At 38.5% G+C, this 24702-nt stretch overlaps 1 protein-coding gene across 2 annotated transcripts in view; it reads left to right on the plus strand.

Annotated features, from left to right (window-relative positions):
• RBMS3 (RNA binding motif single stranded interacting protein 3) overlaps nt 1-24702 on the plus strand; it is a 1498583-nt gene that overhangs the window by 1147427 nt on the left and 326454 nt on the right. The window lies entirely within an intron of this gene.

The raw sequence follows: 24702 nt of genomic DNA on the forward strand, positions 1-24702 counted from the left end.
TAATCTCGTTGACGAAGATCCACCTTCATGACTGAAGTACCTCCTAAAAGCCTCATCTCATCCTGTCACATCAGGCATTGAGTTTCAACAGACGCATCTGGCAAGGGGCCACAGGCATTCAGACCATAACAGCTGTTTTTAGCCCCATGTAGCTATACCCAGAAAAAAAGTGAAATTTCTGGATAGCTGTCTGAAAATTTTGGACATTCAAGATGGAAGAAATAAAATAATCAGCTTTCTATTTGGAACTTGTGGTCAGATTTAGAAATACACCTTGACTCCAGTTCTCTGCTTAACCTACAGATAACCTTATCAGGGGAGTTATTTGTACAAGGGAAAAAAGCGGAATAACAGGAAAATACATAGAGTAAGCATAAGGCATTTTCAATGTCTTCTCTAGATAACAGTGTTAGAATTTGGATGGGTTTTGTTTTTGTCATTCATCCAACTTAAACTGTATATTTCGCCATCTGCTTTTAAATTAAGAACCCTTGTACAACAAGAGCATTATGAGATGGGAGAAGGATTGTGGCATACCACATTATTTTTATGTAATATAATATTGCTGTTTCCTTTTTGGTGTGTTGTATTTTGGAATCCAAAATCAAAATTAGTGCTAAATACAAGTTTGCTATCTTGGGCATCTGGATACCATCTTGCTATATCTGTTCAATGTTGTAAATGACCAAAGGACATGTGTTTTTCCCAAATTGTTTTTTGTTGAGCAATTGGTAGTTTGGCTAATGGCAGAAACCTGGTTCTGATCTGAAAACATCCTTGAGCCATAGACCCCTATCCAGAGTGCAAACAGAGGAAGAATTCTTTATCTTCTCGAGTTCCCAGGAGTATGGAGAGAGACATTATCCCACAGATGAACAGCCAGGCTCCCTGCCCCATTGCTGTAATCAGACCAAAAAAAAAAAAAATCCAACTTGTACTCTTGGCTGATTTCCTGGCTGGATCGAGATTGGACATACGGTTTCTAAATCCCACATAGGCTGAATATTAATAGTTCTGGGTATGCAAAGCCTTCATTTAAATAATCTCAATAATTTCACTTTTTCTGAGAGCATTGGGCAATATGGAGACAACTAATCTGCTAGTGTCTCATGAAGAAATTTTATAGCAATGTTTTAATACCTGCAGTATTAATTGCTGCCTCTGACAAAGGAAGGTGTTTATATCAACAGGATAATTAAGATTAAATGATCAAATAGGTAGTTATTGGTCACCAGTAGTATTACAGCTTTGCACTAGGCACGATGGGTGTACTAAAGAGGGAGAAAGATATATTCTTCCCTTGATGCTGCTTCTCTTTGAGGTGGATTTTTACTACTGGGCATTTGGGCATTATGGCACTTTGTCCACTATTGGAATTGCTTTAATATGCAGAAATTTATTATGTGCAGTTGCCTGTGTTAATATGGACACATTTCTCATCTAGAAAAGAGATCATTGACTGTTTTCATAAACCAAATGTCCCTTCTTTTTCTACAATGTAGTAAGCCAGCAGATGCTCTTGGTGCCCCATTCATACCTCTATACACTGAAGACAGCTTTCTGCAAACACCTGGCACTCTATCTGCAGGCTTTTTCTCTGGAAACAGTAGCCCTCAGCCACCTGTCAATGGGGAACAGGTAAATAAATAGGTGCCCCCTTTGTGAGATGGTTCTCGGGGATGAGTTCTACACCAAGTCTCAGAGCTTGCCAGTTTCCCACAGTGGTGACTTAGTTGATAACATACTCTTTATTGACTTCCTCTTCTTCCCTGACTTACTACCCTTGCCTCCTCTAGGTGTTTCCTAGTGTCATCTTGCAGATAATTGACTTGTACTGAAATCCTTGTCTTGAAGTCTGTTTCTGGGGTAACCCCAACCAAGAAAATAACCTTTTCTAATACAACCTCTTGATTTAGGTTAAAAAAAAAAAATAAGGATTCTCCCAAGACATCACCATTTCCTTCCCCTTGCTCAATATTCAGTTTGTCACTTATATTTGCACATTGAGCCCCATCTTGCTATAGCACCTTAGTTCTGGTCTTCTTCCACTCCTGCCTGGATTACTGCAGGAGAATTCTCACCAGAATTTCTACTTCTGGGTTAGACTCTTTAGAAAATCTTATAAACCACTGCCAGACAAAATTTACCAGTCATCTGTTGGTTCCATGGTTTTAACGTTTAAGAATCCTCCGAGGTTCCTACACTCACTATTGTACTGATATCTAACCCAGATTCACGATTTTAAATATCTATGCCACTGATTCCCAATAAGTATATTTCCATATGGATCCTTCCTCTCAAATTCCACTCTTGTAGATACCACTACCTATTTGACGTCTGTACTTGGGTGCCTATTAGAATTTTCAGATTCAGAATGTCAGTGCAGAATCCCTGATCTCCCCCTACACACGTGCTCTTTCTGCAGCCTCCTCCATCTCAGCTGATAGCAGCTACATTCTTCTAGTTGCTTAAACCTAAAACTTTGGAGATAGCTTGATTCATCTTGTCCCCATCCCAGCCCCCACAATCCACCCCAATTCATTAGGAATCCTCATGTTCCTAGCTTCAAAATATATTCAAGAATCTAACTACTTCTCACCCTCTGCACAGGGAAAATTCTGGCATGAGCCAGCATCATATTTGACCTGGATTGGTATGCTTCCTTAGTTGTTCCCTCTGCTTCTTGTCATGCCTTCTTCCATCTCTTCCCCAATACAGATGACAGAGAGCTCCCTGAAAACTGTTGGGTCAGATCATGGCCCTCTCCTGAAAAAAGCCATGCAGTGGATCCCTGTCTTACTCAGGGAGAAGGCTGATATCCTTGCAATCTCCTGTAAGGGCTGACTTGAAGAGTTCCTCATATCACTCTGACCCTCATCTTCTACTTTCCCCTCTCTCACTTCACTACAGCCACATTCATTCATTAATTAGTTAATTAATGTATTCATTCATTAATGTATTCATTCACTCAACAAATATTTCTAAGTATTTGGTTCTGTGTCAGCCATGTTCTAGGCATTAGGGATATATATAAAATAAGACACAGATGTTTCCTATCTTCTTAAAGCTTAGGTTTAGTAGCTTTTAAAGTGTGGCTGTTTTAAGGTGTAATTCTAATCAATTATACATCTCAGGTTTCTTCTGCAATATCTTGTGTCTGCAAGACCTTGTGTCTCACCGCCCCCCCCCCGCCCCCATCTGTGCTCCAGACAGGAAAAAAGAAAAAGAAGAAAACAAGGAAAAGACAATGCCTATAGCTAGAAAGAAAAACTCTCCAAAAAAAAATCCCGTAACCTGTTGGGTCCTCATTGGTCAAACAGTGTCATTTGGCCACCCTAGCTGCAAAGGATGCTGGGAAATGCAAGTGTTTAGGAAGGTTTGTTGCTGCCATGAAAAAAATTAGGTGTTCCTTACCACCCCCCCAGGCCCCCCCCATCAGTTAAGAAGAAAGGGAGAACATACCATATAGATAAATAGCAGTTTCTACCATGTCTGGTGTGAAATTACCCGTGCTTTACACTGAGTCTAGGTCCTGCCCACTTTGGAGCATTTTAATCAGAAAAGCATTACTACACTCACTTGTTTTTATATTAGAATAAGGGCTATTTATTACCATCAGCTCAGGAAATGACCCAGTGTGGTCTTGTAAGACAGAATTAATTTGCAATGACTCCAGCTGAAAGTTGGCTGCCTTTTAACTTAATAACTTGAGAACTGTCAGTATCCTTTGAAGTTAATGATAGTTGTAAAGTGCAAATAAAAATTTTCCGAAAGGAAATCTTACTCACCAAGACTAGTAAATGAATGCTCTGTCAGTACAACTATTAATGTGTGTGTGAGGGGGTGGGGTGTTAAGGAGTGGGACAGAGTTTAGAATTTCATTGTTATTTTGTCTTGTTTTGTTTTGGCTTTTGGATTATAGAATATCCAACAGGTTTTCCCCTCGGAAATGAAATTTGAAGCATTTAATAGGCTTCTGGTTGGCAAGTAGAGTATTAGCTGCAAAGATACTTTGTGTGAGCATTTGTGTTGGAAATACTTAAAATGTGAGTGTCACCTCTGGTTTAAATGTATTTGCACAGCAGGACCTCATGAGGTAAATGAATGCACAGTTACTTCAGTCTTTCTGCCAGAGGAGGTGATTTTCTGAATAGGTATATGGATCGCCATTTTAATTAGCTTTTATTTTCTTTAATGAACCAAGCATAAAAGATTTATCAGTATAGAAATAGCAGGCAACTGTTTGTCCAAGTTATGTGAAGTAGCAAATGGGTCATTCCAAGAAATCATCAGGCAACATGTCATGTACGTGTGAAATGCAACCCTTTCTAATTTCAGTCCCAGGCTGTTAGCAGTGTGGAAGCTCTTAATAAAGCTGGAGAAACTTTCTCCCATCGGAGCATCCTGGCCTTTCATTTCAATGATGCCACTCAAAGTTTGTTTCAGCAGGAAGCAGCACTTTTGATTTTTTTTCATGTTGCTCATTTGTGGGTTTATTTCTACTTAATTTGCTGATCCGAAGAGATGCCAGATTGACATCCCTGGGGACTGCAATTTCCTGTTGGTTCCTGTGCAAATGAAGGCAGCAAGCAGGAGCTCCGTGCTTGTTGGATTTCTTGATGATTTTAGGTTTCCAGAGGCAGAAACTTAACACCCTCCTGGAACCTCAGTTGATATCCTCTGCCCACCACTGCCCCCCAAAGACACAACAATCAAGTTAATTTTGTTAATGTTGGGTTGGGAGAAATGAAAGGATTCTTTCTCATGATGACTTTCTCAAATGCGACCTTTTCAGAATTCCAGTGTTTTCTATAATTCAGTGCTTTTAAAATGGCCTGGTTGTAAGAGATATGTGCTTAGTAAAAAATGTAGATCTTCAGATTCTTCCCTTGGAGAGTCTGTTCACTAAGGCCTGAGTGTTGCCCAAGGTTCTGCACTACTAACAAGTATGTCAGGTAGTTCCTATCATCAGGCAAGTTGAGGAAGCGCCCCTCCTGTAGAAATAGGAAGCACAAAGGATCTTAGACTAAAAGCACGGAGTTTAGTATTCTCTTTTACGCTTCTCATTTCTTCATTATGGAGTGTTTATTACTGGAATACACTTAAAAAACATTTAGTGCACTCATAACAACATGGCCGTTGCAGCAGACCATTTCTCTCTTCATAAAATGGAAGTAATAGCTTTCACAGCAATGAAAAACAGCAACAACAATAACAACGACAACAACACTTCCCTAACAACACCACATTCATTTATTTAGTTTAAATACCAGAAATATTTAAAGGCCCCTAAGAAGCCACTGATGGGTAGTTAGAGGCCATCTTCTTTGTGCTTTGTCACTAGCAAAACAAAAATATAAAACACAACTATCCATCTTTTCTTTTTCTTTTTTAAGATTTTATTTATTTATTTGACAGAGAGAGAGAGAGCACACAAGCAAGGGGAGTGGCAGGCAGAGGGAGGGGGAGAAGCAGACTCCCTGCTGAGCAGGGAGCCTGATGCAGGGCTCAATCCCAGGACCCTGGGATCATGACCTGAACCGAAGACAGACTCTCAACTGACTGAGCCACCCATGTGCCCCTATCCATCTTTTCTTGAATGTTCATACCATTCAGAGGAATCATGGTTATGGAAGGATACCTTTTCTAAGAGAACTAGGTTTATTTTACTGGGACATGTGGGTATGCTAAGCAGTTTGGACATGTTCTTAGAAAGCACAAGAAAATAAAGTAGCCGCCCTCAACTCCCACCAGACAAAAAGATATCAGAGTCTAAGCACAATTTTAATATGACTGCAAACAACATGCTGATGAGTTTCATAGTAGTAATTTTCTGCCTGTTGTAACTATCTTGGAAAACTTGCCAGGACAAGATCATGAGGCATATGATTCTTCTGGAGTAAGACCATGTATTAAAATTCAATCCAACAATAGATTATGAGTCTATCTTATAGTAGGTGATGGATATATATTTAAAATCATTAATCTATCAAAGCTGTAACTCATAACTTTTGATACTCTGATATTATCCTGAGAATTTCATTTAATCTCCCTGGATCATGTGGCTTATAAGACTTTCTTTCACAGCTGCAAAATTACTTTAAAGTTTATCTATCATCATCTTCTCTTATCCAACACATCTCAGAAGCTGTTGATGGTGTCTCATAGTCACTACTGGAGTATAATTCCCAATTCTTGCCTCATCCTGGATCTACTGAAAGATAGCATCAATCCTTAAATATTCAATTGCCTTTCAAGTGAATGATATGTAAAGCATTTGAAGTCTGCTAGGATCTGCACAGAAAGAGACAGGCCAATATATTCTCGTTTCTCCTATTCTAAAATTTCGTCCTAGACAATTCTTGACTTAAAATATGGTCGGAAATGGTTAAAAATGTACTGTTGTTTAGACATTACCAAATTAGGTTGAAGTAGAGCTAAATTGGCATAGATTGGTTGTTTGTGTCTCATTTTGCAAATTAATCCAAAGTTTGTTGTTTACCAGGTATTACTTCAAACTTAGAAATTTTCTTAATGTATATCAGTGTAAAATAAAAGACACATTTTTTTTTAATTTGAGAAATTTGAAAACACTTTCAGATTCCTGTGTCTGCTAAAAAAATATATGAATCGCAACATGAGTTAAAAGCTTCCCTCATTGTCTTTTATTTTGAAGCTTTGCAGATTTCCTTTCAAGTTAATTACTCTGGTTGACCTCTAAAGTAAAGATGCAAAAATGCTACTGTAAGAAATAGTCCAACTTGGGGAAAGAGGCCTGAGTGGCATTTTGGACATGCTTAGATGGTCAACCTCAGCCAAATTTCTAAGAGATTTAGCTTACCTCTGCATGAGGCTACAGAATTTAATATTACTTATCTACTTTTCAAAAAGTTGGAAATGACCTTCATATATAAGAGAAAGGAAATGGCCATATACAGGCAAGATAATCTGGAGACACTTCTTAGAAAGTACAGAATCCTAGATTCTATCCCAGACCTACCCAATAAAAATATCCATGCAGAAGTTTCCGGAATAAATAACCCTGGTGATTCTTATCATTCTGCAAACTTTGGAAACATCTCACTATTACATCTGTAAGGTCAAATTTTATTTATTATATTCTGCTTCTAAAGAATTTGTAATAAGGAAATATTCACAATAATATTTAATGACACAAAAACAGAATATAAAACTATATAGACAGTATAATCAGAATGCATCACAGAAGAAATAAAAGTATCATTATAAAAGCTGGCCTCAGATGTCCTCTTTTCGTTTAGGAAAATACCTGGATGTAATTGGGAAGGCCTAGTGTCTGCTTGAGAGGAGGACCAGCATGAGACAAAGCAAAATCGAAAAGATTCCAGGAAAGTGGCAGGAATTTTTAGTTCCCTGGGTATCCCTTAGGGCAAGGATAGGTATGTTTAAATGGGAAAGAAAAGGAGACTGAACAAGAGATTCAGACTATAGAGACAAATGATTAACTCTTCAATGAGGTATTACAGATGGTGAGGATAACCAAGACGCAGAGGGCCAGGGATGTCCACTATTGAAAGTTAAACTCTTTGCTGTAGGGTGTAGTCCTGAACCACCGTGTAATCCCCTCCCATGCCCTAACCTTCAGTGCGCATGCTCTGGAGGACTGACGCCAAAAGGCACTGACTGGTACGTCCACAGACACGTTGATGTGAGCAGAAAGAAAAGAACATCAGCAAATCAGAATGACACAGTGTAATAGATGCAAATATGTAGCCATTTCAGTTATCTCCCAAATGTAAGAGTGACACCAGAAACCTAGAAGATCTGGGTAGTCCCACGTAGCTGGCATTTTGGCGGCGCACATGCATGCACACACACAACATGAGAAAGACCTAAAGAATGAATGGCAAGGGGTGCCTGGGTGGCTCAGTCATTGAGCGTCTGCCTTCGGCTCAGGTCATGATCCCAGGGTCCTGGGATCGAGCCCAGCATCGGGCTCCCTGCTCCGCGGGAAGCCTGCTTCTCCCTCTCCCACTCTCCCTGCTTGTGTTCCCTCTCTCGCTGTCTCTCTCTCTGTCAAATAAATAAATAAAATCTTAAAAAAAAAAAAAAATGAATGAATGGCAAAAGGTAGGAAGTTTATCTCTGCACATTGAGTTAAAAGTAGGATGCATATCTCGTTTTGTTGTTTTCCTCCATCGAGCATATATTACCTATAGAACAATGGGGAAACAGTGATTAAACTCTGGGAAAATAAAGATAATCTTCAGGTGTTTTTCAAAAAAAAGTTCTAAATTTGATAGAGATTAAGCCAAATCTAATACTCATTTTAACTATGCTATTAGTTAACATTTTAGAAAGACCTTTATTGGTCAGTCAATCATAAATACAACCAAATCCCTGGGTTCTACACAAAATAATTTACACTGAACTATTGGGTGATGCATAGAGTCCACTGGTGCAAAGTTGGGGAAAATATTTAATGATTTTATATTCATCTGTACAATTCTTGTTGCTATCAATCATACTTTGATTCATGCCTTCTTTTCCTTCTTTTAAAGATAACTTTTTCCCTATTTAAAGAATAATACTTAGGGACGCCTGGGTGGCTCAGTCGTTAAGTGTCTGCCTTCAGCTCAGGTCATGATCCCAGGGTCCTGGGATCAAGCCCCGCATCAGGCTCCCTGCTCAGCGGGGAGGCTGCTTCTCCCTGTCCCACTCCCCCTGCTTGTGTTCCCTTCTCTTGCTGTGTCTCTGTCAAAATAAATAAATAAAATCTTAAAAAAAGAAAGAAAGAAAGAATAATACTTATAAAGCAGTATTTTATTTAGCCCCAAACAGGCAGTTTCTGCTGTTGGATAAAGTGAGTTTGAAGGCCACTTCTACCCCTTACTCCTGTGTCACCTTGAGTGTTATTTTCTCTCTCTGCAGTATGTTTATCCATCTGTAAATAGGGATAATGATGCTTTTTATTCCATAAGGCTTTTGTGAGGATTACACGAGTTAATGCGTGTAAAGGGCTTAGCATAATCTGTAACCAATTTTACAAACTACATTAACTATGATTAGTATTTGTTCATAATAGAAACTTCCGGAAAAATAAAAGCATTCAGAAGGAAACAAATATCATCTAAATTCTTACATTGAAGGCTAGAGGAACTATCATTTTGGTAACTTTTCATTTTTCTTTGTTTAAACAAAAAATACAAAAATGGATCCTCCTCTATGTATGTACAAAAAATACAAAAATGGATCCTCCTCTATGTATTATAATCAAATTGCTAAACTTTATATAAACTAAATAATTTTCTCTGTTATTAAATGTACTTCCAAAACATTATTTCCAGTGGTCACATGCTTTTCCATTTATAAGGAAGCATCATACTTCATTTAAATAATATTGTATTGTTGGATTAGCTATTTTGAAATCATTGATATTTTAAGAAAGCTTCACTGCCTGTTCTTATAACTAAATATTTGTGCATATTCATGATTATTCCCTTAGAATCAATTTTTAGAATTGGAATTGCTGAACAAAATGGTATATTTGTATGTGTTTAATACACGTTTATTATGTATTGCTAAAGTCCTTCCAGAAGGTTTGTGCCAAATATCACTTCTAATCATAAATTAAATACTCTGTAAGCAACAGGCACATTCTTTTTGCCAAAAATTACGGCAGTGACTTTTAATGTTTTTACTTATATTTTATTGAGATTGAAAAAACTGGCTATTTTTTTCTTGTATATTACATGAGTATTTGAATCTTTTAAAGATTATTTTTCTACTTCTTGTCACATTCACTGGAGTGGCATTTATTGAGCACCTACTGCTGTCAGGGACATTGCCTGGGGTGAGGAGTATACAGAGAAGGAAAGCTAAAGTCTATGGTATCTAAGAGGGATGAAGGCTACTGAAATTTGCATGGTTCGTCTGGGGGCCTTGAAGATGCATATTAAACTTTAGAAGCCAAGGGATCCCTCCTAGAACTGCCCTTCTTCCAAGTAAAATGGACCCAAAAAACAGGGAGATGTGACAAGTCCCAGGCAAAGGGAACTAATATTTCTTGAGCATATTTCAATGAGATAAATAACTCCAATTTACCTTATTAAAAACAGTAACTGCTTTCATTTGTTGGACCTGCAAACTGTAACAGGCTCACCCTGATTTTCATCTGTGTTTCTCAACCTTCAGTCTTTTTGACATTTGCAACTGTTGCCATATCTACGTGCTAATTTTCCTTAAATTGAGCTCCTGTGTTTATTTTTTAAAGTTTCATTTAAAAGGAAATTTTCTATTATTGATGGAAAATCACTAATATTTACCACATACAAATATAATAAGAATATACGCTTTCATGTGTACCACCTAAAATCATCACATCCCTTCCCGCTCCTCCCATCTCCCGCCAGAGGCAGAGTGTCCCATGTGGGGAAACATGGCTCCCAACCTTGCTTCCCTAACAGAAAAAACGGAGTCACTAGGGACAGCAGGACAAGACTGTGGGAACTCTGTAAGAACCTGGGACCTCTGTGCTTTCTCCTGTTGGTTTCTTCCTTCTCATTCTCTTCTGCCTGGTTCCCAGGCATAACTGGGGGAGACAACTTTTACAGTATAAAGGGTGTGTGTTCCTGTCAGTGGAGGGGAAGGAGAAGAGCTTCAGAGGTTCAGCCACGGCTCGGAGAAGGTGCTCAACATACCTTGTTTAACTTCATTTGAACCATAAAGGACCAGAGACTCAGAGCATTAAAACTGAACCACGGGCTTCATTCTCTGGGTAATTCAAGGCTGCTTTTTCCATCAGTAGATCCCAGAGGTGGTTGGACAAGCCTGGTGATTTCCATTTACCAACACAGATTAAGCCTGTCTGGCCAGGCTTCGTCTGGTAGCATTCTCTTAATTAAATATAATGACAATTTGAATAAAACTGTGCTTCTTTGAACATTTAAAAAACCCTCACTGTGTCAGCCTCTGTTTGTTATTGTGGGGCATGACAGTTATCTGAAGAGAACCAGCCAGATTTAATCTGACAGCCACAGTCAGGGAAGAGTGCTACCAATCTAATTACCCAGTAATCTAGTCAGAATGAGAGTAATTCTAGGCCTTTCTCAGGCAGCTAATCACATTTCCTGTACATTAGCAGCCACACATGGGGAGCTTTTAGGAACAAGGTTTTTGGTCTGCATGGGTTTTGTGAGCCTCACAGTGGTGTGATTTCTTTGTTGACTTCCCCCAAAGTAGGTTCTTCAGGCTTTTTTTTTTTTTTTTTCCTGCTCCTTCCTACCTGTCCCTTCATTGCTAAGATGTTCCTAGTTCACCTGCAAGTTCTAAGTTTGACAACCTTGTGACCTTCCTTTCAGAATGCAGCAGCAGAAGAGATGTGAATGCGTGGATCGATTTGCTTATTTTCTGGTGCAGGAACAAATTAAGGAATGCTATGCAATCAGTGGGGTGGGGTAAATGAAAAAGTCATTTTCCTACGAGGAAAGCACCGTTTTTTGTGGGGTTTTTGTGTTTTTTTTTTGCAAACTGTTTTGCATGTCATTTCTCTATTGTGGTAGGCAATTTTAGAAAGAGGTTTTGTAGAGAAAAAGAATAAGCGAAAAAAGACAGCAGATAGTCTGTCAGTGGCACTGAATGTCAAGCTCTAGGCAATATCAATAATGCATTATTTCAATAATCAGAATTTTAACAAGGAATGTGAAGACTGGGGGAAAAAAACGGAGGAAAAAGAAAAGTATACCCAGTGAACAGGAGAACTTGTGCCTCCATGTTAATTAATACCCTGCCATACCCTTTCTCTGAAAACCTCCATTTAGGATAATTTCGTATTATTTCTAGAAATCAATGTTTTTCAAGTGCATTGGTTTCTGACAGGCCAAAATTAAGGTGTCTCTGAAAAATCATTATACCAGCACCAGGTCTCTTTTCTTCTAGTCCTATATTTGGAAAATTCCTCCAACTTTGCATAATCACTACTTGGTCAGTTGGAATCTAAATATTTGAATCTAATAGAAGGGAGTTCCAGTCATCAGTCGGTTTATAATATAGTAATTTTCCCCAAGTTATCCGGGATAAATAGACTTCCCAAATAGCCTCTAGCACTCATAACACATTAGCTGGGAGGCTATAAAAAAGAGGAAATGTGAGTGCTGTGTTAAATGGTTGCGTTATAATCTTGAACAGGTTTCAACCACAGTTTGCACTCTCTCAGCTGAAATTTTTTTGTGGACCTAAAATTGTTTTTATTCCTGTGATTGTGGGAGTGACACAGCCCGAGGGGCTACATCGTCTGGGTGTGCCTCCCTGCCTCCCTGCGCCTCCCTGCTGGGTGCGCCTCCCTGCTGCTGAATCACTGGTAGATTTGGGCCTAGCGTCCGTGAACCTGGAGGCTGGCGTGTCTGGGGCGGGGCATGCAGTCAGATTTCCGAGTCACCCTTGCACTCCTAATTATGTTGTCTCCTCATTTGTTCTAGGTTCAGATTCCGCAAAAACTATTGATATGAGCTGATCTAAGGAGTTCAGTAATACTATAAATAGACCCTAGTTTTGGACTATCACCCAATATAAGCCCCTTATTGCAAGCTCTATAGTTGTTTGACTCTCAAGTGCAGATGAAAGTAGAAAGAGTACCACCTAAGAGTAGTTCATGCTGGCATTTCCATCAGTCCTTCCATGGGTTAGAATGTGTGTTTCAATCCAGATGAAATGTATTCTCTGGGTCACTAATTGAAATGTTTACCAAATAGAAATTATGTTTAAACATGTCAATAGGATGTCGCCTTACTGAACAACTTTCATCTGAGAATGCGAAAACACTTATGGGAAATTATTGCCACGGAGGCTAATCCCCGCAGAAATGTTGCTTAACCACAGCTCACTTCTTACAGAATCAAAATGAGAAAAGAAAAAAAATTATGTTATAGCGATGACTTGTAATGATTCCAGCATCTCTTAGGAGATAATTGGCAGAAATAAAAAGAACAGCAGTTCTTACATTTCTCAAGGCTATTTCTCAATACGAGTTAAAATGATTCAGAGATGCAGGAGATGCACGAAGGAGACTGCATATTAAGAGCTTATCTGAGCAATGAAACCTCTGGGTATTTGCAAATGTGGCCCTCTTTTCTCTGCTTTAAACCCTAGATTTGAATTACGCAAGTGATTGTGACCTGCAAATCAGTATACATTCATTGTTGATTCTTCTGTTCAAATTAATACCTGCTGAATGAGTTGAGCTTTGTGAAAGTTCAGCTTCGTGTCTCATTCATTCTTTGCCAGGGTGTCTGATGCTGTCCAAGGAATGTCCCAGGACAAAAGGGTCTTTATATAAATAACAATAATAAATTCCATTATTGCCATATGTGAATTATCAGCCTGCCCTCGATCAAGTTAGTTTCTGTACAAAGAGTTCAATCGACTTTGAACTTTAGTTAAATCGCGATGAGACAATGATTCCAAATTTTGATCCAGGATAGGGGATCTTCCATTTTACTGTATCATTTTTAATACTCTTTGTTTCCTATCACCTCTGATTTGGTTTCTCTTTTTAAAAAGTCAATTAAGGTAACATGTTTTAGTTTGGAGGCAGTCTACTTTAGGCTTGTGATCATTTTTCTTTCTTACACAATTAAAAATTTCCAAGGGGGATATTTGGTGTTCTGTAACATGGATGGCATACCTCCCATATTGGCATTGTTCAATGGCTTTGATAATATTAAAAGAATTGGCAATTTGGGTGAATTATTATTGGCCATTATCCAAACCTTCCTGTAAACATAATACAGTCTTTTAAATTTATATTGTCTGTTTACATGATCCTTTGTCATTGCCTAAAATTTGGAAATTCTTGCAAAGCCCTACCTATGCAATCTTGTTGGGCATGCAGTGATATTCTATATGGGTAACAGAATCCTGACGCCCTGAATGAGGTTTCCTTAAATCGGTGCTCTCCAATAGAGTAACCATTTGCCACATGTACCCGTTTAAAGTGAACTTTAAGTTAATTAATTAGCTAGTTAATTAAAATTCGGTTTCTTAGTTGCACTAATCACATTTCAGGTGCTCAATAGCTACATGGAAGTGGTGGCTTCCAGATTGGACACAGCAGGTGTAGAATATTTCTGTCATGGCAGAAAGTACTGGTGGATAGCACTTCCTTAAATACTTGATAAACTTGCAAAAGAGAGTATCTACATTGACTCAAAGGCTGAGAGCAATTGTGGCCATACAGTCCCAGGCTCAGTACCAGAAACAGCAAAGTCAATGAAAGTGGCTGAGACTCTCGGAAGGTCCACACTTATAATTACACCTCATCATGAATTTGTATTGAAATTAAATGAAATCATTCAAATGTTCGTTGTATTAAATTCTTTAAAAGGAACAGGGCAAACAGCCACTTGACAGTTCTTTTTATTTCACTGCTCTTAACATGTCACCTAATGACTCCTACAAATATGTCCACTTCTAACTCCTGGTTAAAGTTTCTTAGCAATTATTCCGTTTTCCCTTCATACAAAACCACATCTCCACCATACCAGGCAAGGGCTCATTTCTCCTCCTCCTTTTTCCTTCCTGATTACAGCTTTCTCTTCCCTTCTTTTTAATTCTGTGCCCTTCCCTGCCCTTCCCTTGACCTTCCCTTCCCCTTCTCTTGACCGTTCCTTGCCCTTCCTTTGCCTTTCCCTTCCCTTCCCTTTCTCTTCCCCTCTTCCTACAATTCTGTCTTAATGATATTGTCAGAGGGAAGGAAGGGAGAAGAGTTAAGTGTGTCTTTTAAAGTAGATATTCTATTTTTGGAATCTCCTACTTGGTTCTGGTTAAGTAGAGACACTTTGGGGCAAGTGAGCTATCTTTTGTACTTATCATCCCCCTTCTGAATGTGTATATGTACGTGTGTAGGATTTGGGGGTGGGGGGCAAATATCAGGTTCTACAGTATCTTTCCTCTCTTTTCTATCAAAATGCTAGAACCTGAATGTCCATGAGGCTGTGGTGACCCTTGCCAGGAAGTATCCTAGCTCTCTGTAGGTACCTCTGCTTGTTCTGCCTAAAAGCTGGCACACATCAAACTCCAAAAAAGACTTGTCTAAGGTTCAAAGTTTTCCCATGAGGCAGTCACAAGGAAAAAGACTAAATGTTCTATCGTCAGGTTTCTAAATAGAGGGGGGACTTCAGGAAGACAAAATGTGCTGGAATAATTTAGTGCACAAATGCACAAAATAAAACAAGTTGTGTTACTCGCTAGTGTCTTTAAAAGCATAGAATTTTCAAGAACTCCGGGTGATTGGGCGTATGTTATACTTTCTCAGGCTGTGTATTCAGAGCAGGAGGTAACCTATTTCAAAAACACGCTTTTACAAACCTGAAAGGTTAAGAGTTGGTGATTTCATAGCACTCTGATATAGGTAAATAATTTTTTAAACTGAATTATTGCCGTATTTTTTAACTGATTACCCTGAAAATATATGAGTTGTTAAATATATTTTTAAAACCCTCAGATCTCTTGTGAATGGCCTGCTGCTTTTTTACTGTCAGCAATATTTAACCCACTGCGGTTCCCAGAGCACGCTGTGCATGTGCTTTCTCTATAACTAGAATGCACTCCTACCTATCAACTATTTTGAGAACTTGGACTTATCATTCAATTTTGCCCACTTGCTGCATTTGCAATGAAGATCTGCCACCCCCATATTAGCAATCTACTGCTACATAGCAAGTTACCCCAATGCTTAGCAGCTTAAAACAACATTTGTTATCTCAGAGCCCCATTAGGTCTAGAACCTCTGAGCGGCTTAGGTTCTTGGAGCTTCTAAATCATCTTGCAGTAAAGGAAAGCAATTTTGTAGCATTCTTAGCTTTTCCCTAAACATCTCAAAATGTCTATTTTTTTTCTTGTAAAATAAGCTTCTAAGAAATAAACTTGTAAGAAAGCTTATTCCTAGTCACTGCAATACATTAACATGGTCGGAAGAATCTCAGAGAACCCCACAATGTAATCCTTACATCATTCTTATTTTTCAATTGCATTTGAGCTAGTTCATGTCACTGAAATACCCAATACAAAAGAACAAACTGTCTCATTCTTCCCAACTTTAGGAAAATCCCCTATGATGAACCAATGCAAATTCACCACCTGTTTTGAGATATAGAAGGCCTTTTGGTCGAACTTACATGATGACATTGTCGTCATTTCCAGCTTCAGAAATAATTGTGGTTTTTAATAAACATAACTTCTTTGGTCCAGGGCTCTCAAGATCTGTTAGTCTGTTACACACTCATTCAGTCCTTCCCTTCTTATAAACACTACATGTTGCCGTGTTATATTTTTTTACTTTTAATTAATTTTTAATTTATATTTTATTTACTTTTTGAATAGACATTCTCTTCACATGGCAGTAAATGTTCAGACATGTCTCCTTCCACCCCTGACCATCATTAAGACAATTTCTCTCCTGAAGTCTAGGAAATCTTGCTATGTGGCTTCTCCCATTCAGGGTTGTGCAAATGTCATGTGAATTTATCATTACATTACCAACTGTGTCATCAAATTCTAACAGGTGACAATTTAAACTCATAAAAGCACATCCTTAGCATTAGTTTAGCTAGCTGGGCAAGGTAAGTGAGTAAAGTAAATATATGATTTGTGGCCTGTGAAAGTGTATATTACTTGGGTTCTTACAAGTTGTAAGAAAAAAAGTACTGTCAGGAGTGATGAGTGTCTATTATAAGCATATGTGGGAACTGAGGAAGCATAATGAACATTTTTGGCAGCTGCAAGTCATTCTGGATCTCAGAGATTCCCAGTCTGAAGTGGTTTCTTTCTTTTTTTTTTTTTTAAGATTATTTATTTGAGAGAGAAAGAGAGAGAGAGAAGAGCAAGCAAGGACAGGAGTTGGGGGGAGGGGCAGAGGGAGAGGGAGGAGCAGACTCCTGCTGAGCAGGGAGCCCGATGCGGGGCTCGATCCTGGGACCCCAAGATCATGACCTGAGCCAAAGGCAAATGCTTAACTGAATGAGCCACCCGGGTGCCCCTGAAGTGTTTTTATTTATTTATTTTTGGTTTGGTTTGGTTTGGTTTTTTCTGTTTGTTTATGAGTCAGAAGCTAATAATTTTTATTTATTTTTAATTAATTATTTTTTAAATTCAAGTATAAGTAACATCCCAGTCGGAAATGTTTATGAAACACTTGGACAGGTGGCGATGGCACACTGTCATCCATGAAACATGGACAAGTCTACTCCCCATATTTTCTTCCACCCAGAAGCAAGTTTTGACTATCTTTTTGTGTGTATTCATATACTCCTAAAAGATAAATTGCTTAAAAATAAATAAATAAATAAATAAATAAATAAAAGATAAATTTCTGAGTGTATCAGTCAGTATGCAATGTGGAAATCCTCTGGGTGGTCTCTCACCAAACCCATGATTATGACCATGGATGCCACAGACTCCAGCTTGAACTCTAGCATAGACTTCTGTGATCAGGGTGGTAGAGTCAAGTGGCACAAGACCAGCATTCCTAGACAGAAAAGATCATTCCCCTTGGTCACTTCCCTCAGAAATGGGGTTGTGGTAGGCAAGACAGGCACATAAGCATTTCAGAGATTACTCAGAGGAGAGGGCTTTACATTGTATTTAGTTTAGCATCCTTACATACATGCTATCTGATTTTATTTTGAAGACATTGTCTAAAAGATAAAAAAAAAAGAACAAATATTTTCTCATTTTGCAAATAGCGAACACCCAGAAAAGTTAGTGTATTTGAATTTTTTCTATGAGAGGTCTAGCCAATACTTGCAACCCAAGTACATCAACCACACCCTTGCTTTTTCTACTTGAAATGAGAGTTCCATTATGGCAGACAAAGTGTCAATTATATGTAGGGTTTGACAAGGTATTTGCCCAGTGGACAAATGAATCGAATTAGACAAGACAATTTAATTACTGAGTAAGAAACTGCTTAAGTTATTAAAAGGCAGCACAAAAGTTGTCTTTCAGGTATGTTAGCTAAAAGTGTCCATTTTATTAAAACTATACTCTTGTGAGATTTTCTAATCCTTCAGTAAATCTAGTGGTCTTAACTGCATTTCAGAAATTTATTAGACATCGTGTTGTGTTTAGGAATGGTAGTTTATTCACCAGGGTATAAATACAATTTATTTTATAGAACCTGAAACCTTGATATGGTTCTATACTCCAGGATAAATCCCAACTACCTTAGTTGTTGCTTTCTTTTGATATTGCCTTTTAAAAAATCAAATCAATTTATTACAGTATCAAACCAATAGGCTATCAAGCTGTCACATGAAAAGCTATGAGACTCACTTAATAATAAGCTCTTTGGCACAAAAACAAATGCTTCCGCTGCCTTCAGAGACTACTGATGCCAGGGTATGGAAATCAGAATAGGGCTCTTGCTTAGGCCTCCATTTGGCTTGAGAAGACTGATACATGTAAGACACAATGGATGTGCTACCATACATATTATGAGTGTTTGATTTTTGCAATTAAAAAATTGGGGAAATTCAAACTATACTCAACACATTTTTGAAAGAAAACTGTTTGCTTTATTGTGGGGTGGGAACTAGGGGTGTTGAATGTGATTATTATTCTTTAAACGTGAAAAAGTAGATTTTGGCACAACTGAAGAAAACTTTACTAAAGTCACATGTCATGATAAATATAGAGGTGAAGTTTCACCTATGTGAAAAACCAGAAATTAAGCAAAAAATTCACTTTGATGTATATTAGCTATCAAAAGTAATAAAACACACACATACAAGTGCACACGTGCAAAGATATATACAAATTTTGACTGAAAGTTGGTTAATTTTAAGCACTGTTAGTCCTAAAGTAGTAATATTTTGCACTATCCTAAATAGGATTTCAGCATATTTTTCACCCAGGACTGCAGTGATATAAACCCTACTGACTACTTAGCAATGACAGGAGGGGTCATTGGTAGTGTAGCAAAATCTAATTCAATTCAGTTCTACATACAAGTTACCATGTCTCATATCAGGATTTTGAATACATTCTAGAAATAAGCAGTATAATTCCACTTAGAGTACTTCCTTATTATAGATTTTTCAAAAGTAAATGATAATTTTTATCATTTTTTAAGCCAACTTAAAAACCTACTCTAAATTCCACATGGGAGTAAAATCATATGGTATTTGTCTTTCTCTGACTGACTTATTTCGCTTAGCATATTACCCTCTAGTTCCACCCATGTCATTGCAAATGGCAAGATTTCACAAAACAGATGAAATAGGGAAGGGAAGGAAAAATAAAATAAGACAAAAACAGAGAGGAAGGCAAATCATAAGAGATTCTTAACTCTAGGAAACAAACTGAGGGTTGCTGGAGGGAGGTGGGTAGGGCGATGGGGTAACTGGGTGATGGGCATTAAGGAGGGCACTTGAAGTAATGAGCACTGGATGTTGTATGCAACTGACGAATCACTAAACTGTACCTCTGAAGCTAATAATATAGTATATGTTAATTAAATTGAATTTAAATTAAAAAATTAAAAAAAAATCTTACTCTAGCACACTCCTACCCAAACATACACAAATAAGTAACTATATTCTCCTCCTTTAGTTTAGATACTGACTGGCCATAAAATTCTGGAGACAGTAGAAAATCCCCCCTTTTTGATGATAACGGTAGTCAGAAGATATCTTTGATCCCAAACAATTGAAAAGTGTAGAAATTTCAATGTTTTGCCAAATTCCCAACACCTTCCTAAAATATCAGAAACACATAACGATGAATGCTGTCATATTTTTCTCAGCTGCAATGCCATCCTGTTTTTCACAAATATAAATTCTTGTATTAATAAAAACATTCTACTGAAACTTCTAAATTTTTCCACAACCTCATATTCTTGTAGGGAGTTGGGAGATGAAGTAAAGAGAGAGACAAAAACCCATATAAATGGAAGTTATTTAAGATATCACCAGGGTGCTCATCAAAATGTATGGAACCCAGATAAACACTGAGGATTAGATAAGAAAACCAACAAAATTTTAAAATTTCTATGCCTACCTTCAACCATTTAATATGTAATCACAAGTCAGTGGTTTTAGGATCCCTACCAGTGACCTTACAATTATATGCCTGATATTTAATTGAGGAAGAGTTCATTAAGAGGCTGTGGCAGAATTTTATTGCTCATATATGTAGAATAAGAGACAAAATAAAGATTTCCCAAAGAAAGTTCTTTTGGGAAGCGTCTAGATCAACTCATGAAAAAAGTGATTCATGGTGTTTGAATAGGCACAATATTTGGAATTTTGTTTCTCAAACATTTTTCAGGTCTGTTTTAAGACAGAAGCCCTCTAAATCTCAGAGGTTCCAAGGGAATTTCCTTACCAAACCCCATGTTTTCTTGTGAATTTGTGAACTCTAAGGAAATGCAGACTTCATAGTATTAATTTTCTGCTCCTAGAGGCTGACCTCTAAAACTCAGAGCCTGTTTTATTCTCTTTGGACCGAACATACATGAAAGTTAGAAGAGAGGGCGCCTGGGTGGCTCAGTTATAAGCGTCTGCCTTCAGCTCAGGTCATGATCCCAGAGTCCTGGGATCAAGTCCCACGTCGGGCTCCCTGCTCAGCGGGGAGTCTGCCTCTCTCTGCCTCCTTGCTTATGCTCTCTCTCTCTCACTCTCTCTCTCTCAAATAAATAAAACCTTAAAAAAAAAAAAAAAAGAAAGGAGAGAGAATTTGTAGAAGCAAAGAAATGGCTAGCAGCAGGATTTATGTAGGCGGCCATGTGGACTGGAAATCACCTTCTAAAGTCAAATTCCAGATGAAGGAGTGGATTAAGATATCAAATATTTGGAGATACTAGTTAGAAAAGATTTAGTACCCAGAAAAATAAAAAGAAAAGTCCTCATAAAGAAATACTTTACTTGTTAATGTTTGCTTAGAAATCTTTGTGGTAATGGCATTATGGCAAAGCTTTAGGTCCATACAAACCTAGTGTTTAATTCCAGATGTGTTGCCCATTACCTATGAGATCTCAGATAAGCTACTTAAAGTTTTCGAGTGGCATGCCCTTGACTGAATAATTGGGATAAGTATGTGTACATTGCATAGTTATTTTGAGGGCTACAGGTATTGAATAGCAAATTTTAATGTAAAACCTGGAAAATATTAAGTTACAACTACTATGACTTCTCCTTTTTTATCCTTATCATCATCATCATCATCATCATCGGAGATGCACAATTCTGTTTAAAATCTAAAAGATGATATAGAGCTGAAGGCAGCCATGTCTGAAGTGTGTTTAACTACCTAAGCCAGAGATGCAACAATTTCAGGATTAATACTGTTTACATCCAGCTAAAAGATTCTAAGCTGGGACCAGGAAGAGGATATGTATTTATGGGCTTCTAGGTGGTAAGAGTCTTTGTGCACAAACCTTAATTAACAGAATCATCCTTCACGCTAGTAACACTTTCACTGTGGTATTGGCCCATATCTTTTGGGGGAATACTTTTTCACCAATAAGCCCCGCAGCTACTCCTTAAACCACCAATAGCAAACACCATTATATATCTCTACTTCAGTCACAGTTCTGCTTTTCATGACTTTGCCACCAGTCAAGATTCTTGACCACAGTACCATGCTTGGGAAGGTCTAATGTTTTCCACGGGACAGAAATTTTTCAGTCCTCAACTTCAAGGTCAGCTTTGTAAAGCCACATTTTTAGTGTCTTCATAAACCTTGTTATAATTCACTCATTCAGCCATATTTACTGTTCTGTGCTCAAGAATTCATAAGGACGTAGTGTTTTGCATCCCTCCTGAGTGGTCTTCCTCCCCACGTTGCCTCCCTGCAAGAAGGGAGACTGGCAGTGCGTCAGTGTGCAGGTGCCACTTAGCTGGTACCTCTGCCCCACCCCACTTTTTAACAGCTGCCAGTGTAGACACAAGGTTGAAAAGAAAGGATAGGAAAGATCGACAGAAAAGGCACTGTGTATAATCCCAATTCCGATTGTTTTAAAGCCATTCTTTACCTAAAGATTTATTTATTTGAGAGCAAGAGAGAGAGAGAGCATGAGCGGGGGAGGGGGCAGAGGGAGAGGGAGAAACAGATTCCCCGCTGAGCAGGGAGCCAGATGCCAGACGGGATCCCAGGACCCTGGGATCAAGACCTGAGCCGAAGGCAGACACTTAACCGACTGAGCCACCCAGGCACCCTAAACCCATTTTTAAAGTGACAAAACTGGGGCATAGTAAGGGAAGAATTTGGTGATGGAAGAATCTAGTTTTCTAACTCTTTAGTGACATATAGTAAATATAGAGCCACAAGCTCATATGCCTTCAGGGTCCGCCATGATTATTGGCCACAAAGTTTTCACATGGACACTGTAGCAAATTAGAGAGTGTATCCTGGAGAATAGGGGAACACCACTACTTATGTACAGCTGTAAGGTGTCCTGAGATGTGGGAACATGGGCTACATATGACCACATCTTCTGATTTTCAAGAAAAGCCAAAACACAGATTGGTGTGTGTGTATGTGTGTATGTGCGTGCACATGTGTGCGCACGTGTGTGTGTGTGTGTGTGTGTGTGTGATATGTGAACATTAGCAACTATTTTTTAAGGTGGTACTCACCAAAACCTGGCCTCATGGACCTCAGAAGATTAGGGTGCTGCCTCTAGATCCATATACTTTTCTTCATGTGGCATTTAAACTGCAGCCCTCTTGTTTTATTCCGTAGCCTTTCCCTCACACTCTTTCTCCCTCAGTGTCTTCATCTGTGAAATAGGGATAAGAGCATTTGTTTTTCTGCCTCCAAAAGATCAAAGATCATGGCGCATGTGAAGATTAATGAGGTCATTTGGTTAAGTGTTTCTTGCTGGGTGGAAGAACGATGGCTTATGAATACTAATAGCACTTGAATCATGTGAGCTTTCATGGAAAGAGAGTTGGACCATTTAGCTCCCCGTCTGCAGGGAGTTATAAAGAGGGAACCAGGGAGGGAGAAGCTGAAATTATTTCTTCACGACTGTCTCCTGTGGTGAACTGTGAAGGGGCATTGGGAATGCTGCGAGATTGTCTGCCTGATACTACAGACTCTGTATGCAATGCAATCTGGAAGAGAGCAAGACCCTCACTATGTGAGTTTGTGAAATTTTACCTGTTGGAGAAGGGTGAGCAGGTGTGGATCGGAAATAACATTTTAACTATCTACCTAAGGACCTGGCTCACAACCCATTCTTATGTTCTAATCAAACTGTCTTTTTACCACCGGCCTCTCACCCTCCCTAGTATGTTAGTTAGGGTAGGCTAACTATTGAAACGTACCTGACATATTATTATCTTAACCCAATAGCAGTGCACTTCTTTCTCAGATACTCTTGGTTTGTGAGTGACATTTCATATAATAATTCAGAAAACCATGCCTCTTCCATGCTATGGCTCCGTCATGCTCTGGGCCTCCCCATTAGCTGACAAATGGGCTAAGAACACAGTGAATTACATATGGAAGATCACTACGAGCCAAGTGTGGAAGTAAGACACGCCATTTTGGCTCCCATTCCCTTGGCTAGAACTCAGTCGCACTGCCACACAAGACAGGCTGGGAAGTGGAGTCAAGTTTGCCCCAGGAAGAGAAAATCATTTTGATCAGCCAGTGGTCACTGCCAAGCCTGACATGTTTCATATATTTGTCCTTACATTTTATCATCTGTTAGATATATGGTTGATTTCTTTAACATAAGACACTGAAGATAGACTTTGCTATTCCCTTTACTCTGTTGCATCTCTGTAGGCAGCATGCTAGTTTCTTGGTTTTCTGGTAAACATTTTGTACGGTATTTTGAAGGCTTGGTTTTGTTTTCTTTTAACCTTTCTGTTCCTTCCATATACTAAATACATCATTCTCCATGTTACTACTTTGAAGGGAGATTTCTTCTCCACTGACTGTTGAGAGTGTTTAAGTTTGAATACCTTTGTTGTCTTTAAGAATTGACAGTGACTAACGTGGCCTGTTATTGTCTATGATTTCCTTAGCTATGGCTCCTGGTGGAAATTTTTGATTCCTGGGTACAAATCCAAAAATATGTTTATTTTTAGTTTTTGATTCTGAAACTGTTATGGGGGCAGCGTTTCCTTTGGAGTGATGTGTAACATAAAAATAAAATGATTAAGTATTGTGAAATTATACAGTGACTTTGATTAGTGTAGGCAGTCAATACTAATCAATGCACACAAAACAATACAAATGATCTTCATCTTTTAGCACAACATTTTATAAGGTGTGACTGTTAATGGTTGATAAATGATAATGGAAAAGATTCATACATATCCACCCAAGCTTGTGCTTGTCATGAGAATTGGCAATCTATGAAGAACATAGGCTTATTTAATCTTTGACAGAATCTCTGTTCAAAAATCCATGAAAATGGGCGGCACCTGGGTGGCTCAGTCGTTAAGCATCTGCCTTTGGCTTAGGTCATGATCCCAGGATCCTGGGATCGAGCCCCACATCGGGCTCCCTGGTCAGCGGGAAGCCTGCTTCTCCCTCTCCCACTCTCCTTGCTTGCATTCCTTCTCTCACTGTGTCTCTCTCTGTCAAATAAGTAAAATCTTTAAAAAAAAAAAATCCATGGAAATGGAAGCTTTAGAATACTAAAATGTAAATAAGTGACAAAAAATACCCTATAATAATTATCTATCTCTATACAGTGGAGTATAATGGCTA

Source organism: Phoca vitulina, unplaced genomic scaffold (assembly GCF_004348235.1).
Source record: "Phoca vitulina isolate PV1807 unplaced genomic scaffold, GSC_HSeal_1.0 scaffold10, whole genome shotgun sequence".
NCBI classification, from domain to species: domain Eukaryota; kingdom Metazoa; phylum Chordata; class Mammalia; order Carnivora; family Phocidae; genus Phoca; species Phoca vitulina.